Source organism: Anas platyrhynchos, chromosome 1 (genome assembly GCF_047663525.1).
Source record: "Anas platyrhynchos isolate ZD024472 breed Pekin duck chromosome 1, IASCAAS_PekinDuck_T2T, whole genome shotgun sequence".
Lineage (NCBI taxonomy): Eukaryota > Metazoa > Chordata > Aves > Anseriformes > Anatidae > Anas > Anas platyrhynchos.
In genome coordinates, this window is record NC_092587.1 from 57,773,704 (window position 1) to 57,792,498 (window position 18,795).

The following is an 18,795-nucleotide window of genomic DNA, read 5'->3' on the forward strand; positions in this document are numbered from 1 at the left end:
ACCCTTCAAAACCTGCAGAAGCCGGGAGAAAAGCCATCACTGTGGGCTGCCAGAAGTTTCTGATGAACCACAGGCTGCCTACAGCCAGAATATTGGAAGCCACCAAGTAACAAAAGCCAAACCAAGAGACATTACTTTATAAAATACAGTTAGAAGAATTTAAACATTGTTGAATGGAATGATGCACTGTTCCGTGTAATTGCTTGCTTGATAAATAGCAGGCAGTCAGAGCTCACATTTTTAGCCTTGAATTATTGCCAAACTGAGTTATTTTGTGAGGTAGGACTGAATCAGCAGTTCACTTCCAAAAATTAAGCCCTGGAGAACGTGAAACAGTGAAATATTTCTTCTCATTACAGAACCTATTGGTGCTGGATAATCAGCACACAGACGCAGCACAGAAAGGTGGAATATTTATGTGCCCTGATCACTTTTCCTGAGCTTTGTCTGCTATGCAAATTGTCTATAGCTTGATAGCGTCCTTTAAATTTCCTTTCCCACAGATTTACACCATGTCCCGATCACTGTTCTGTGCCTCAGTGCTCTCCCGGGAGCTGACCAGGGCTCTCTGGGTCACCCCCATGAGGTTTACTCAAAAATCAAACCGTAAAGACTGTTTCTGCAACCAATGTAGTGTGAAAGTTTCTCCCAACTCCCTCAACACCTAAGAAGGGAGGATATGTCTCCTCCAGAAGCATTGGATGGGAATGGGGTTACCTGCAGGGCTGGGAGAGAGCTTGTGCTTTTAAACACCTCACCTACCACATAAGTCCACCTCATTCTCTCTTAAAACAGCATTAAATTCTCTCGGGAGCTGTCAGCACTCACAGAGTCTTTTTTTCTGGCGTTGCTGTCTCTGTTCAAAAGAAAGGAAAAAACTCGTGGAGCTCTTGACAGCAGACTCTGGAGGCCCAGAAACTCTGAAGAGAAGACACAGGACATGCAAAGCTCTCACCTCGAGCCATCGGTGCAGAGCCAGGCCAGCATTATCATTTAGAAGTCATTTAGTGGTGCATAGAAACAAACGCTGCAGTTGCACTACAGGCACATCCCGACCCTCGAGGCACAGCGCTGCTTGGCAGTCACAGAAAATGTTGCAAGGAGCTGATGGCTGAATGCTGTTCTTTTTGCCCTGGTGACTATCCTCTGAGAACAGCAGCGGGAGCTGTAACAGATCTGATTTGTGGTTAGATTCACAGCTGAGAGCTCAGCATCCTTCAGAAGATTAAAAAAAAAAAAAAATCATGTCCATACATATGTACAAATTGCTTTGGGAATATATATAATAAAATAATTGGGGACACTTTACACAGAAAATTGTAGGAAGGGTTATTTGCTTCACAAAGAGAAAGAATTTGTATATATTTCCTCCTACAGTGTGAATACATTCCCCATTGGATAATATTAGCCTGAGTTGGAATATGTGCAAATTTTCATTCCAAGACAATTACATGTTTTGGAGCTGGTATTTCACAACTCATCAAAAGCAGAGACCAAAGCTTTTGATGCTTTAAAAGGCAATGTCTCATTTTTCCAAAGAGAATCACAATGTCCCTTTCTAACTTTCAGAGATACTGAGCCACCAGACTTGATTCTCAATTTTGTCACAGCTAGGAAAAAAAACAACTGTTTGAAGTAATTTGCAAGAGTTTCTAAAATTTTGTTTTAATTTCTTTCCTCTCTCCTCAGAGCCTCTGTGATTACTGGAGAGTAGTTTTACAAGAGGAACAGTATTGATGCAAGTCCAGAATGATGCAAAAAACATTGAGACTAATCCTAAATCGATGCTGACAAGCCTTTGTACCATACAAATGAAGCGCGTATCCCTCTCCCTGCTAACTGCACAGCACCTCGCGAAGGATACACCTTCACCTATATACCCAACCATGCCATCATTTGGGGATATATAATTCAGTATGGGGAGGTTCAAAACAGAACGTGATATAGGATAACGGATTAAAAGCAGAAAGTGTAAGCTGGCAGAGGTACATTATCCCAGGGAAAAAATTACGAGCCTAAGTAAGATCAAACATATTTATTCCTGTAACACTTCCATGCTGACAGACCATCAAGAGTCCAGCTTCACCCACTGCTCCAGTGAGCTCTGTGTTGAAAGAGGGAGCCCTGAGGGACCCGCCAGATCACGGCCCTATCCCAGTGCCCTCCTGCCTCTGTCCCCACACTTTTGTTGTGCATCCTGAAGCTTCTCAAAGGTTACAGCTGAAGATGGTTGGAGAAGTGGATGCACATACCAAAAGGGACAGGCCGGACTGGTCATTAGATACTGTGGAAATTCCTTTCTAGATGCTATTTTTAATCCCTAGTATAAACATGCTTATGGGTATTCCATTTCCAGCACAGTTATTACTCTTTGATTCCCATAAATGTAAATGGTGGGTGCTGGTTAATGCCAAGCCACGTGATGAAATTATTTCCTTTCCCAGCTGGATTTCTATAGTCTTTTTTTTTTTTTTTTAAAGACACCAATGAGATCAGAGCTGAAGCCATCACCCTGATCCCATCCCACCACGTATTTTTGAAGAAGCCTTTGTTTACAGGATGAAGCACATCGCAGGCATTATCCTTGCTATCCTTCCTAATGTGTAGCGGATAATACTACAGTTAAAAATATTAATGAAAAATGACTAATGGTAACTAAATGATTCACTTAGCTTGGCTCTCTCTGTAATGTATTCTTCATATGACAGGCATTTATTAGCTCTCACTGATGACTCCACAGACACCCCGCTATGCACAGAGAGCCTGTCTACACATTAAAACTTAATGCACAAAGCAAGAATTATTGATGTTAGCTCTGTTCTAAAAGGGTATATCAGCAGGATTTTATTTTTTTTTTCTGTCATGGCTTTATTTTCCTTGGCTACTGAATAATCACAGATTTTTAATTTTACCAGAAGCTAGTGGCCCAAAACACCTATTAATTTCCCCATCATATTATTTTCCCCCAAACTATTGCTTTTTTATTTGTTGGTTGTGTGGTTTTTGGTGTGGTTTGTTTTTTCATACACCTTCACAGACATTAAAATAAGTATACGTGATGCTTCAAGATTAAAAAAAAAACAGCTGGGAAAACTTAGCTACTGCACGCTGCGTGCTATCTGTATGCACAGGGAAGCAGAGTCTTAATGGAGCTCGTGTTATCCTCAGAATTTCAGCACTTCTGAGAACAGCCAAATGCTGATAATTACTGGAGCCAAATACTGCACGAAGATGAATGCTGCTTTGAATACACACACACAATTGTCTCCACTTTACTGGAAGTATATACGCTGTAAGCAGGCAGGAGCTAAGTGATCTGCTTTGCATTGATCTGATGAAGCACTGCAAACACCGGCACACACCAGCCCTGCTGCTTAGGGACCCTCACCACACAACAGCTGGGTGCCACGCTGAACCACAGGGCTAGCATGCAAGGCCACAGGGTGCCCACCAAGGCTTAGCTGGTCCTTCTGGAGACCCCACATGAGATTTATAAAAGCATCTACATCCTCGACACCAGGGATTCCCAGAAATCCTACAGTATCGCAGTCTTTTGGGAAAACCACCACCAAGCTGATGTCTCTAATTACAGTGCTTAAAACCAAATTTTTTTTTTGTTTTGTGTTTTATACAACCTTTTTATTTTTGTATAACCATATATATGGTTATATATTTTACATAACTTGGGGCAGCTGGATGCACCTTGCCCAGCAAGATGCAGCTGGAATCTGCCCAAAAGCAAAAACACCTCACTTAGCCACCTGCAAGACCCACAAGAAGGTGAGCAAAAGTGGATGCAGAATGCTGCTGCTCTGCGTTGGTAGAATAGGACACCTGGTCTGCACCCCTTTGCCGATTCGACGATCTCCGCAAAGCCTCTACAAAAACAGAAACAACAAACCTCAAAGTCAAGCAGTTGAAGTGCTCCCCCAGTTTCTTTTCCTCTGAATGCAGATAGAGAAGGACACACTTTCCAAAGTGCCTAAATGCCCGTCCTTTAGACTTACCAATCAGAAATCTGAATGAATCACTCACTTTTCTAGTTGCCAAAGCCAGACTGGAAACAGATTTCAACCCAAGACAGACAGGCATTTTAGAAGCTTTTACCCTATGCCTAAGTGTAATTTCCACTAGCATGCTGTGCCATGCAGTATAACGTAAATGGCGAGTTAGACCAGATATAGTAAGGGCCTATAATTTTTTACCTATGTTTAAACAAAAGAGAGGTCAATGGTTTAAACAAAAGAGAGGTCAATGGTTTAAACAAAAGAGAGGTTAATTTACAAAAATCCATTTTTAGGTTTCATTAAATTGTGGTTAAAAAAGAAAAAATCAAGTGTGGCCTTTATTGTCAGGGAAGAATGGCTGACTGTGCCGAGGCATCCCTTTGGTATCCCTTTTTTGTAGAAAGGGCTGAAGATGGAAGGAAATGGAATGATTTGTTTAATGGGTATATTTGATAAGGGAACATTAATGCAGTTTTTCAGGAATAAAAGCAAAGAATGCTGTTGCAGCTAGACATTTCTTTTCATTTTTGCTATACAGACAGGGCTTGATTACAGTGTAGGGAAATGGACTGAAAGAGCAGATGTATCATTTTTCTGATAGGTAGTCAGAAGGGTATTTTACGGAGTATGGAAGAGTTGGAAGGCAGATGATCCAAAGGATAAATGAAGAACGATATTTAAACAGGTTACATTTGTGCCCTCAGGCGTTAAACATAGGAGACTGCTTTTAATTCTCAACACGGGAGCATGCCTTGCTCCAAAGCAAATGAATACAACGAACAATTTTGTTTCGGGGATGTGCCGTAACCGCCAGCTAGCAACTGGGAAATTCTCTGCAATAGGAAATACGGGGAAATGGCACCACTTTATCTGAAGTTATTTAGTCTACGCCAGATGCTATTCAAGTTCAATATTCATTGCCGTTCATTAGGGTGTATTATCGTATTCCCAGCAGTTTCGGAGCAGAGATCAAACACATCTGGAGGTAATACAGGCCACAGCAAGACAGTGTAGAGGCAGCCCCAGTGTCTGGGCTGCGGTGCAGGGGTGCAGCACAGCCGGGTGTACACGCTGTGGCACCAGGTCTGCCCCTGTTTGAAGGCAGCAGCAGCATCTCTGAGCCCTGCTGCAACATCCCAGCTACGCGTGACCCCGTTGCTTTCTTGGACGCCGTGGTGATGGCTGAAGGGTGTTCAAGGCATGTAGGATTTCAGCATTTAGCACTGCACACTATTTTGTTCAAGCTATGCATTTAGTGTCAACTTTAGTATCAGACTGCAGAAAGTTAAGAGGCAGCTTTCTAAGAGTTTCATCCCTCAGTAAGCCATGTGCTCTGTGTTATACAGCAGCACAGCCGCTTTCCAACCCCTTGGTTCCCAGCATCTGACACGTTCACATCCTGTTTAACAACTGAGCGCTCATTAACCCTTTCCAATAAAAACAACATATATTAATTAGCAAATTTCAGTGCGGTCCACGTCAATGACACATTAGTGTGCCATGATTAATGTTTTGCACTTCATGCCAATTGAATTCCTAATGATTAGCCACTTAATTCTGAGCTGAAACAATTAGTCTTCCCACTGAGAATTACTTCTTTTAGCTCAAAGCTAGGCAGTGAAAGTACAGAGAGCCAACTATACCCAGTCATGCAAACCGATCTTTTGGTATCAAAATTCAGCTTTACTAATATGTATTTTGTATGCATAATAAAGCACTGGGCATACAGAAACATCACTTTTCCAGACGGGTACAAATCTTTTGGCAGGGCTGAGCACATCCCTAATTCATAGATTTCAGCAGCAGCTGGGGGATATGGAGATGCATGCTCATATTTGTACATGAGAAAGGAGTTTGCACTTGGTCTGTAAAGGCTTCCACACAAACACTGGCTCTCCCCGATGCTACTAAGACCAAGAGTTTAGATTCAGTATATACTGGTGGATGCTGTAGTGCCAATACTGTATGTCAGAAAACCAAACTGTTACATCTTGGTTTAGATTCATTACAGTTAGGACCAAATACTTGGCTTCACTTCAAGTGAGTGAGGAATTTAAGAGACACATCTCATAGCAGCTGTGTAGATGTACAATCTAACTTGGAACCAGTAATTACATTTGTCATTTTCTATAAGCGCCACACAGACAATGATTCCATCACCAGTACGCCCCTAAGAAAGAGGTAAACAGTCATCACTTGTTTTACACATGTGGAAACAGAGACATAATGATCTGATGACAAAGAATATCCATGGCAGAATCACGATTTTCTCCCTGGTTTTATCATGCAAAACCACTCAGACAACAGCACTGGCTGAACACAGCTGCAGCCCACCAGCATGCGAGCTCTGCACCTTGCTCAGCCACCACTGCTTCTCCTTTGACATTGTGGTGATGCAACCGTACTACCAGGATGGTGGTTCAATGAAACCATGAATGCTCCCACACTTAAAAGACAGAACAAGTATCACTGAACAGACATCAGTTGTGCAGCACCAGCTGCTCAGGATTGTATTCATAGCACAATCAGGGCTGCAAACAACGTGAATGGAATATTTCCTTAAGATTGTTCACATAAGGGACTGACCCCAAGCCAAAGCAAGCATTGGGGTCTTCCTGCTGGCTTCAGCAGCCTTTGGATGTAACCCTCTTATGCACAATACAACGGGAAGCTCTAACAGCTACAAGAACCAGCAAAAAGGTCTCCACTGACTTTTAAAAGACATTGGATCATTTTGTCACCTACACATTGACCTACCAACCAGTTCAGCACTTAGATTTTCTACTCCATGTGGATTTTTAGCTTTGCGGTGAAATGTACTCTAACACTTTAATGTATGAAAGATCTGGGGCTTACAGACGTGACATTGAAGAATCATGAGGGAGCATGTTACTCCAAGACACCCTTGAGGAGTCTGGGACATGTTACTTAGAAGAAAGCCAGAAGCAGCTTCTCAGGATTAGTTTTGCAGAATAAAGTATCAACAACTGCAATATTAATAGGTTTGTTGCTTAATTTCTAAATGAGTAGTTTACTTACAGTGCCTGCAGCTGCAGGCTGAGGTCTCCCCCTTAGTTTTATCTTTGCTTGGCCTCTGAAATTACCCTCCTTTCTCCGTTTCTCCAAAGCAGAATCCATTTAAAGAAACAACAGAGTCCCACACAGAAGCTGGCCGAGCCCAGTCACAACCGGACTGCTTCCCTATCCCCTATTATTCCCTCCGGCCTCTCTAATTTTTCAACACTTTTTTTTTAACATAGCAAAAGGAACCACAACAGCGACTGTCTTGGAGCTTGGTGAGCGACCAGAGTTAGTGACCTTCTGCAGCTCTGTGCCAGAGCCATTGGAAACAATGCTCCGCACAGCCCGGCCGTGCCAAAATCCACATCCACGGGGAGCAGCACAAAGCCTATGTGCACAAAGCAAGAATCTAAGAGTGCTTATTATTTTGAATCATTTCAACACGCAGCTTCCAAAGACAGTAGCAGCCTTGGCAGGGAGGGAAGGAAGCTTATTTAGGTTATTTTCTGGTGCAGATAACTGACTAAATGCATGTATTTTTATCGTGCTGCTGCTTACACAGCATGAACTTGTTAGTGACAAGACAGATCGTGAACCTGCATGACTGCAGGACGGCCTTTAATGCCAGATGGCAGTACTTTGCCAATGACTGGATAGAGAGGTTTGGTGTCTAACAGATGATACCTTCTGTCTTACTTCTTCAGCCACCAATTTAATTACACTGATAATGTTATGAGAAGCAGAAATCAATTATTCATTGAACCTGCCTAAGAAATCATTCTTTTATCCCACGTATTTTGTTTCAAGATCATTTACACTTGGGTAAAAAGGCAGTTTTCTTCCTTCAGCGTCAATATTTTATACAGGAACTCACTTAGCATCCCAAGTGAAAATTGAAGAGGCTCTGTCAAAGAGGCCAAGGACATGACGATACCCTGTGCAAGGCAGGAAGGTGATGCTTCAGAGCTCCACCGATCCGCCTGCTGCACCTCCGCAGCTGTGCAATTCAGCCGTCGTAAGCAGGATGCATGGAGAGATCTGTTACATCCCTCTGGAAAACAAAGCCCTTTGATGCATTTACATCTCAGCCTCCCGTGACTTTTTCAGAGGTTGTCGGAGGTGAAGCCGCAGATCTCGCACTGCTTCTTTTTCAGGCTCTCTTCATTTTTAATAAGCACACGACCTGGCCTGCCGTTACTTTCTTGACACAACAGATTTTTTCTGCGTTCTCATTAAAAGCAATACTGCCTGTTATAAACTCAGAGCAAGTCATTGAGCTCTCTTTAGCAGCAGACAGACAAATATCTCTTCCTTTGCCTGGTCTGTTTTTGCAGTGGTCGACTGAAGATAAACAAATAAATGAGAGCGTAATTTTCAGAGACGAGTCTCTCCTCTCTATCTGCTTCGCCATCAACTGTCTGCCCTCGTTCTCCCACTGGCTGGCTGCACTTTGTGATAAAGCCACGACCATAAACCTGCAGAGTACCCCATGTAAAAATATTCTAGTCTTTGTAAGATAAAGTGGTGGGAATGGGAGAAGGAGACTGAGCAGAGTTAAAGGCATTAGACCGAGCGGGAGACCTCAAGGCTGGAGGAAATGGGGAGGAGGAGGAGGAGGAGGAAAGGCAGGATGACAGAAGTACATCTTGGCAAAGAGACAACCAGCCCTCCCCGCGCACAGCTGTGAACTCGAGGACAGTTTATGAACCCGTGTTTACATGACACAAAGCAGACAACCCCAGCTGCACCGAGGGCAGCCGGAGCGCGCCTGCCCTGCGGGCGCACGCTTGCCTCACCCAGCTCCGCGTGAGGCGCGAGCCAGCCCAGCGAGGCCATGAGGCAGCGGGGTGTGAGGCGGCTGGGCCTCGTGTGACACCAGCGCACCCAACACTAAGCTTTCTGCAGTCTAAGAGTTACTCTCAGTCATACAGACAAGCACACGTTTGTATATACAGCTTTAAGCATTACCCCGGAGCCCTTGAGTCCTCGAAGGAGGCCAAGCTCTCCCTGGGCAAGTACGGGATTCATCTGCTCAGTGACAGTGTGCCTGTGCCTGGAAAGTGTGGTGTGGAAGGATTTGTTACCAGGCTGTAAATATGTGGCATTTAACTACAGGACAGTCTTTACATGGGCTTTTGTATGTCCAAAGCTATAGGGAAAAAAAAAAAAAAGAAAAAAAAAGGAAAAAGCCTGCACCGTGCCTACATAAACTGCTCAAAGTAGTAATTCTTGGCCATTATTTTACAGAGTGATGTCATTGGCACAACAATCTCTTCAAGGAAGAAAGCAGCAATTGTGGAAGTACCCAGGACTGCATCTCACCTTCACCACAGGAACTTTCATTCAATTCACATTAAGTAAGACGTTACGCTTTGGAGGAGTTCCAGCGATTTCAGCTTCTCCTTCCCAGTTCAATGAAACATTTCTTTTCTCCTTCAGCTGAGCTTATTATGAATATTTAATGGATCAAAATGAACTGAAAGCTACCACTGTGCATCTGCTCTCCAGCTTTCCATCCATCTATTGACATCAAGGCTTAGTTCCCAAAATATGACATTAACTATATTGCTATGTAAATACAACTCCTTCAACCAACATTTCATAAGTCAAATGTATGCATGGCAAAAGTCAAGCATGACTTGAATAGATGAAACTGTCCTCTCCTGGCTAAAGATATCTTTGTTACTTCAGCTCCCGCTGTCAATTCCCCACGCCAGCTTGTACGTTCATCTTCTGTCCTCTAATTGAATTAATATCCACTTCCCCTTACTCATCCCCAGATGCTTGTCCAAAATGATCTAAAAGACACAGCCCACGTTTACAGGGAGGAGGGGAAAGATTTATATTAGGGCATTAGTTTGATAGCTACAGAGGCTTGCTAATTTGCCATGCAGTCATGTAATCTCAGTGCAATTCTGGCTGCGGGAATACAGTGATTTTTTACCGCATGTTTTGCTTTTAGCTCTTTGCAGAAACCACACTCAGAATAGTGTTCAGATGTGATTTAAGATTGAAATGAAAGAAACACCCCTTCCTGGATTTTCCAGGCACCAGAAATATATATAAACTTCAGTGCACTGTAAGATTGCCAACACTCTTTGGTTTGGCTATAGTCATCTCACCACCAGGAAAAAAGGGGGGAGAGAGGAGGGGGAATCTCTTCAGCATCAGATTTACACCATTCAGGATTTCCTACTGCAACAGAATATGTAGAATAGTCAAAAGGGCAGATAAAACAATGGCTGCAATTATAGCTCCCTTCTGATCCCCTGGATCAGATCTTTTAACTAAAAGTTTGGCCTCTTTAGAGCCTAGGAGTTTTGCCATCAATTTTCAAGAGATCAGGTTTCACTTTTCTCCCAAGGTTATGAATGGACAGAAGCATCTACACTGACAGCATAATGGAAAATGAGAATATGAAGACAGTGTACCCCTCCAGTGCAACTACATTATAGTCTCAGTGTGAAGGAAATAGATTTTTGCCACATTTCTCCACTGAGTTTTACGTTGTCCTGTAAATGTAGGAATAGTTCAAACATAAAACATCCTATCCACACCGAGACATGTGACTGTTACAGGTTGGTCAAGCAACAAAGACCTTCTTGAGTGGCTCCCATACAATTGCTAGTGTTGTTTTATTAGGAAAAAAAAAAGAAAGACATATGCAGTACAAACATTGTTTTTGCTGAATTCAAATGCTGTATAGATATTACTTTATAAACCCCCCTTATATTTCCTGTTCGTTTTACATCTCCTCCAGATCGGTAAGAAGCAAGGTCTGAACGCTAGTGACTAAAAGCCATTTAAGTGTGGCTGGTCCAGGTGATGACTACCTAAGCAACTGATCTTTCAGGCTGATGATTAAAGAAGAAAAAAGAAACTAAGCCCAGCAGCCAGCACTGACAGCATTTCCCAGTCCTAGGGGAACCCCTGTGACTTCTGCTCCCAAAGGTTCAGCTCCCTGCTTCTCGTGCCCTGACCATCACAGCCTGTGTCATGTCGTTCCCCCACCATCCTTCTGGCTCCACTCTTAATTACTGCCATCATGAAGGTCTGGGGATGTCAGACAAACAGGATTGACAGGGCAAGGTACAGTTTTCTTATTTTTGCAGACAAACAGAGAAGCACACAAGGTCTTCACCACAGGTCTTACTCTATTGTAAGATCACGTCACAGATCACCATGACATGACTTAATAAAGAGCCTGCTATAGAGCTCAGACTTCTGCAAAGAGGAAACTTACCTGGAAAATGTCACTAGACAATCTGTGCTTGATTTAACTGCCTACACACATTTGTGCAAAAACTCTACAGCCTGCCTCCCAGCAGTACCATTCAGTTCCTTAGCACATAAGTGCCAAAATGCAGTGACTTCTGCATCCACATCCTTCAAAAGGCAATATTTTAACATTGCCTCGTCTGCATTATTTACAGAGGAGAAATTCTGAATCTGTGTGCACAATCAGAGAAGCAAATTATTGCATTTTTACTGAAGAAAGCTTCAGTAAGGTGCAGCTAGTTACATTACTGAGGTGAATTTATATTGTACAGACCTAAAGTCCATCAATGAACATTACAGGTCAGTTTGTAAAAAGGAGACTTGGGGAATCTGATCTCTTGAAAATAACTGCAATTTTTAACAACTTCTTCCACTCCTCCTTAATTGTCAAGTTATTTAGTAAATCAGAATTACAATACCAGTAGAGTAGTGTCTGTCTTCTCTCATTTTCATAATTATGCCTACTGGGATACTTTACAATTCCTTAGAGAGAGAGGGAGAGAGAGAGGCTGTAGCTGGGCTCCTGGGATTTGCAGAGATTGTCCTGCCCTGCTGCAAGCAGTCTACGATTCTGCTGCACTGAGTTAAGAAACCTCTTTGATAACAAAGACTGGAGTAAGAAGAAAAAAAAAAAAAAAAGCAAGTGTTTAGACAAATATGGTTGCTACCCTACACACAGTGGAGAAAGCTGCCCAGAAAATATCTGCACCAGAAATGAGCAAGAGAGGCTACACTGTAAATAATTACAAGGTCTAGACTGAGAATATTAGGATACAGCAGTTTAGCCAGGGATGTTGGAGTGCTTGCTAAGTGCAGGCAGAAATCCTGCACTGTCTCCACAGGAGCAGGTGGCAGAAATCTGTGGTTATTACACCAGTTTGTGAACAATGATATTCCCCCCCGCCCCTTGCCTCCTAATTCTCCAAACAGCCACATCCCTCTGCATTTTGAGGTATAATTATTTGTGTTTTCATCACTGGTCAAGTTGGCATGAAACTCTCAGCTGGGGAGGAAAGAAAGGAACCTAATGCAGAGATAGGCAGGTTCCCCATTTGAATGCTACTTGGTTCTGAGCAAGCATTTGTTTGAACCATCATGTTCATGACTAAATCAGTCTCTCATTTGGAGAGAATTAAATACAAAAAGCTTCACTGATGCTGATCGGGCACTGGATCAGAGTGCTACAGCCCAGGTTTTCTTTCCACCCGCTGCACAAGTGGGTTTAGACAATTGTCTAATAGGGAGTCCAGACATCACATACAGATGTCCAGGTCTGAAAACTGTGTTATCTCCCCCCTCCAACACATACAAGCCTTTTGTTTTTGGCCACGTCTCCTGTATTACTAAATCTTTTTCTCATAATTGCATGCCTCCAGAAAGCCTTTATAATTAAACTCATATACTCTCAAAATAATAAAAGATGACTCAAGAACTGGAGAAATTGTAAGAGATCTCTGCTGCTTCTTTTCCTATCAGGGAAATCAGAGCTATTTTGAGTGACAATTGTACTTTTTCATTTTGTGCAAGTAATAAGTCTTCTATTAAACACAGGTGACTAAAAATTCATCTCAATGCACTGCAGTAACTTGAATGAGCTTGTCCTGAGGATAATTCTGGCCTTGAGTACTGGTAGTTACTGTACATACTTGTCTGATTAATTCCTCTTGACTTACAAAGGCATCCATCATGTCTCAAGGAATGATCTATGAAGCACACTGTACCTGAAATCCTCCCCTCCCCTCCCTATGCCATTTCCCCAGCATCTAAAACAGGCTCTTATCATTTGTAATCAGTAATTAATAACAAAGCATTCTCACTAGTGCAGTTTTTTTTTCCTAAGGTTAATGTAATATTTCATCCCAGTCCAGCTGCTGTTTTATGACTTGCAAGCACGACAGTAAGTAATGTCTTTGCATACGAAGTCATCCACAGAGTAAATCAATTACCTCTTCTTTCATCAGCAGGCATCTGCTACAGCAAGGGAGGATAATTAGATACAATATTGTTGTTTACCAACAGGATTACGTTCCCAAAGTTTGGCACTGCACACTGAATTTTCTTCCCTATGTCTCCATTCTGCATCTTTTCCATTAAGGAGTTTTTAATCTATGATCAATCATATACTGAGACTAAGAACTGCACTTACCATGCTGTTATTATCTGCATGAATCTGCCTACAAAGATCAGCATCAACCACACAATGTACGTTTTCAGTACTGGTTAAACTTTGGGGCCACTTCTTGCCCTCATAAGAACACATGCACATCTGTGACTATTCATCTCAACTGCAAAGCATCAATAATTTCTAACTTTTTGCTCTTTAGATAAGCCTCACTATTTCTTGTACTTCAAAGTTCACATTAGGGTATCTGTACTGCTGTCTGTGGGAGGAAATAAGGCAGCCAGAACATATACATATGAAAAGGGGAGAAAAGTTAGTGTATAGGACTGGTGTATAGTACTGATGTAATCTTCATGTCTTACTGAAATTGGAAAGCAATATTTTTCCCCTCCTCTTCACTGCTATAGTGGTTTGGCACCTCATGGGTTCTTCAATGGTGTAACTGATGAAGACATGGGCTTCCTGCCTCAGGAAGACCATGAGCTTTTGTGTGTTAGCAGATTATCATGATTTGTTTATCCTTCTTGTAGTCTGTCCTGGTCACCTGCTGACAGAGACAAAACCACACGTAAACTGGACTTTTCATCATATTCAATGACCTGTCCTTTACTTCTTATACTTCTACAAGAAGCTGTTGCACACAGAAACAAACTGCTGAGTGCTCGGTACCTCAGGCTCACCAAGGACAGAAATACAAGTTTTTAAGCATTTGAACCTTCGGTTCAAAGTGCTGTGGGCAACACATACACAAAGCTCTGACCACAAAGCTCACCACAAACTTCTGTCCAGGAACAGTCACAGTCGCCCACAGAGTTATCCTAGTGAGTTGAAATCACCTTGAAGATAGGAAAGTACCAACCCAGATGAAAGTTAAGCGATGTGAGCTGAACTGGATTGATGTTTGCAGATGCTATCCAGACAGCCTGAGCCACAGATAATCATGCGGCATCTCCAAAAAAGGAACACTTGCAGCCTGAGGTGGCTGAGGATGTATAAACACTGTCTGTGAGCAGCAAGGCAACCGCTCACTTTCTTTGCACTTGGCAGGAAGGCAGGGGAGAAAAGGAGTGGAAGTAATAGAAGAAGTGGGTCATTTTGGAACGACTGCTCCAAAACAATCCAGTATAATTTCATAACAGAAAGGCAATGTGAGGTCCACAGTTGTGACTCACCAGGTTTAGCAAAGCACTAAACATCCTGGCTCCAGCTACCACAAAAATCAGCTACCTAGAAATGCAGCTCCTCAACAAAAAGCAATGTGTTTGAAAAGGAAAATAACAAATGGCAAACAGTTTGACCTTTGGTGTAATGGTCATGTCGACTCATGTATTAGTTAGGCAATGTCAAACTAGAAACTGAAACAAACTCATCCTTGGGATGTAGATCCTAACGCATACAGGACTGTATCTTTGCTTTGCTCCTCACAACAGTCTAGATAGTTAGACCAGACAATGATTTCCTGGGAATTAGGTGTTAATCTTTACAACTAGCAGACAAATTCTAACTTAAAGACGCAACAATTTCCCTTTCCTTTAACATCGGGTCTATTTTGGCTTGCAATTTGCTGTAATTTGGTAGAGCTTTCATTACACCGAACAGCTCAATGCCAACCACTAATGTGTACAAGCCTCAAGTATGATGTTACCCAATTCTGAACTTCTGGTGACTCCAGCTCCATGGGCTGATCCACAATTATCTGTTATTTTTGGAGCAATGGGCCTATACTCAGTTATGCAAATTACAAGACACAGCTCCATAAGTTGTCTTCTAAGAAAAAGTTTTGCAACTATTTGTTTACCCATGTCCTTAAATTCCTGGGGTTTGGTATACCAGAAAATAAAAATAAAAATCAATATACGATGCAAGTTTATGTCACATTCCTGTTAGGTCTCTTCAATTGTGTTAAGTCACATCTAGATTTTCTCTTTTGCTACTTGTGTGCTGAATGCTCTTTCTTTTTCCATTACAACTATGTGGCAGAAGGAATATAGTTCTACTTAATACAGATCCAAGCTGGCTTTTTAACAAACCCATTAAAGAAATGCAGCATTTCAGCCCTCAAAATTTGGCATGGGTACCTCTGCACCTTATTAGTAAACCTCTAACTGAAAAAGAAAGAAAAAAAATGACAGCAAGGTCTCAGAGACATGTCTTCATGTACTTGAGGACCACAGCCTGGAAATCTGCTTACTCAGTGTAAATCCAGTTCAGTTATATTGACTTTTCTTTCCCTCATGGTGTATTAGTGCTCATGAAAAATCTTGCAATAAATGCCCTAGAAAATAAATCTTTTGTCCACAGACAAATGCACTTCTCACTTTCTGCTCTATTACAACAGGCAAAAGAGCAAAAGCATTGTTCCTACTTTTACAATAATCAAAAGGCCAGGTACTCAACTAAAACATAAATAACACATGGGCTTTGTTACAGACACTTAAATTGGTCCTAATTCATTGCTAACTCATAGAATCATAGAATCATTAAGGTTAGAAAAGACCTCCAAAGTCCTCCACCAAACGTCTGAACAATTATGATTGTCCACTGAAAATTTGACCGCAATTTTCTGAAATTCAGCTGCTATAAGCCATCCTTTCAGTCACCTCCATTTCATTGCTCTATTAGTATTTATTGAAGCCAAATTCTTCTCTTTTCTTCTTTTTCTTTTTTCAGACAAATGATGGCATCTGCAAACAACCTAAACCACTCCATAGAAGGAAACAAAACAGCGCAGGATCAGAGAGGCTGTTATATGTCAACACAGTAAATAGCCGTAGTCAAATCCTTGGCTGGTGTAAATCAGCCTTTCTCCATCTGGTTTTACGAGGGCAGTGCAACCTGATGCTGAACACGGAGTTGAAAAGTCTTACTCATATTAAACTACAGCATTTTAAATCTGAGAGATAATTATGGACTCTATGTGGCATTTATTTCAATTGACAGCCATATTCTCATCTTCCCTGATAAGGAACAGCCAGGAGGGGGCTGCAAGCTAGGACCTATGGGAACCTCCAACCATCTCAAAGCAGGAAGCTACATAAGTCCCCTCCCCTGCCAAACTCTCCTGGGGGTCCTGGAGACAACCGCAGGAATTACGGTTGCACATTGCTGCCTACGTGAGGAAACCTGAAGCACATTAAATGTACGCTGCACTCTGTAGCAGAGGACGGTGAGCCACAGCTGGGTACTCCTATTACTAGATCATGTTAAAAACATGCACGTGGACACATTAAATATTTAAAGTTTCCTACACTGAAAAAATTACATCTGCACCTAGCCTGTGGTAATCCAAAGACACAGCTGCAGGGCATCTTTCAGAAGCCTAAGTATGATGTTTGAATTGTTCAGATTCCCTTGAACTACAGGGAGAACTACAAATATCTGCTCAATCTACCACTTCTCTGAAGTACCTAAACTGGGTGCCAAAGGGTTTCTGTGATGGCACACACACAGCCATCAGCATCCAACCCAAAAGTGTGGGCTCCCAACACCAGGAGTCCAACAAATTCTTGAAAGTCAAGGGTTGAAGATCTAACAGGTATTTTAATTATTTATATCTGTAAGAGAGAGGTTTTGGCCAAAAAATGTCTTATCATAAAGTTATTTATTCTACTGACTTCTGAGCTGATTTTACAAATGGTAGATCATGACTGCTTCAGCAAGGAACTGCAGAGACAGATTAGGAGTCTGATCTCCCCTGCCCTCCTTACAACTGGTGGTGAACTCCTGAGGTCAAGAACCAAGAACCCCACTGCCAAAATACAGACCAGTATCTCCTCCACCACCTTAAGAAAAGCAAGACAGGTATTCAGGCAAAAATGCAAAAAGAAATATGACCCACACATTTGAAGAAATATTCCAGGGGTCATCTCCAGTCTGTTGTTTTATGTGTCAGCCCCTTCTTGCTGTCTTTTCTTGTTTCTGCATGCACTTGCTTGCCTTGTTAGTCCCTACAGCACTGAGTGCAGAATGCAAAACCCCATCCAAAAAGTGAGCAAATGCCTTCTAAAAACAAATAAAGAAACAAAACTTAAAAAGTTTGATAAGAAGGGATGGCACTGAGCTGACAGAAACATTTCAGTGTGAAAACCGTCATCTGCTTAGTATGACATCAGCTGCAAGAAATGCTGCACTTACTCAAACACTGACTTTTCTGGCTGCCTCCTAAGAGAGCCCTGAAAGGCATGCCAACGCTTTACTTGGTCAGGGCATGCCGAAATGAAGGAGAGGCAGTCAGGGAGCTGCCAGCTGCATCCCCTGCTTCAGGAAGCTCAGAAAACCTTTTGAGTTGGCCAAGCTTGCAAGGGATCTGGGATTACAGCCCTTCAATGGATGGGGATGCTTCTCTCCTACAGGATGGCCATTAACAGTATTAAAGGGCAAGGAGATTTTAATGACACACTGCAGACCCCAGAGAGAATAATTAAATGACCAGCCTCTTTTCCCTTACCCGCCTTTCTCAATCATCTGCAAAGTGTGTTTAAATCTTTAAATTTAACCTGCAAATTCTAATATTTTTCCTTTGTAGCATTTGATTGCTCCTCTTCAGGGCTTTTACATGCACTTTCCATTTACGCAACACTAACTCTATAATGGTCAATAAAGGCCAGTATATTAGTATGATAAACTCATGTTCCCAGCCATGCACAGAATTCCAATTGAATTAGTAAGTCAGCGTATGTTCATAAAAACAGCGTAATCAAGTAAATGGAGCTTTACCCCACCACGTATCAGATATCACATATCTTTAAGTTGTTGTCAATTCTTCACATAAATACTTTAAATCACTTAGATTTCATTTTGCACACTATATAGTCAGTCTCTTCATAATCAAATAGTATTTAAAACATTTACTGCCTTGTTAAATCTAACAAGTTAGATTTATTGGGATAGTCACTTTCCTTAACAGCCAATTTAGTAAAACTCAATGTATTCATTGATGTATAAATATATAATAGGCGGTTGTTAAACCTTAATAAATATGTTTAATAGTCAGCTGGCATTTTCTCTCAATGGCAGCACTTCCTCTCAGTTGCCAACAGGAAATTCTGTTCCTGAATGTGCCAATTCAACCCACATGTAGGGAATAAATTGATCCAGAGGAACAAATGGGAGCACAAATTTCAGATAACTTTCCTGCACTGCTTGTCACAAGAACTCAGATTATTGTAGGCTCCCACCAAGACCATCAGGTGTCAAATAGTGCGTAGAGTAAGGACATGTTAGCTACTGTGTTTGTCTCAACCTCATACAAGAAATGAACCAGGACAGGAAGGGCAGCTGGCTACCATACAGATAATTTTCATATATTATTATTGTAATTTTCTGCCTTCCTGCACTCACTGTTTCATGCACAGAACGTCTCGTCAC

At 41.9% G+C, this 18,795-nt stretch overlaps 1 protein-coding gene across 2 annotated transcripts in view; it reads right to left on the minus strand.

The window, feature by feature from the left end:
* Positions 1 to 18,795, minus strand: part of CHST11 (carbohydrate sulfotransferase 11) — a 168,661-nt gene that overhangs the window by 76,315 nt on the left and 73,551 nt on the right. The gene's annotated exons all lie outside the window — the stretch shown is intronic.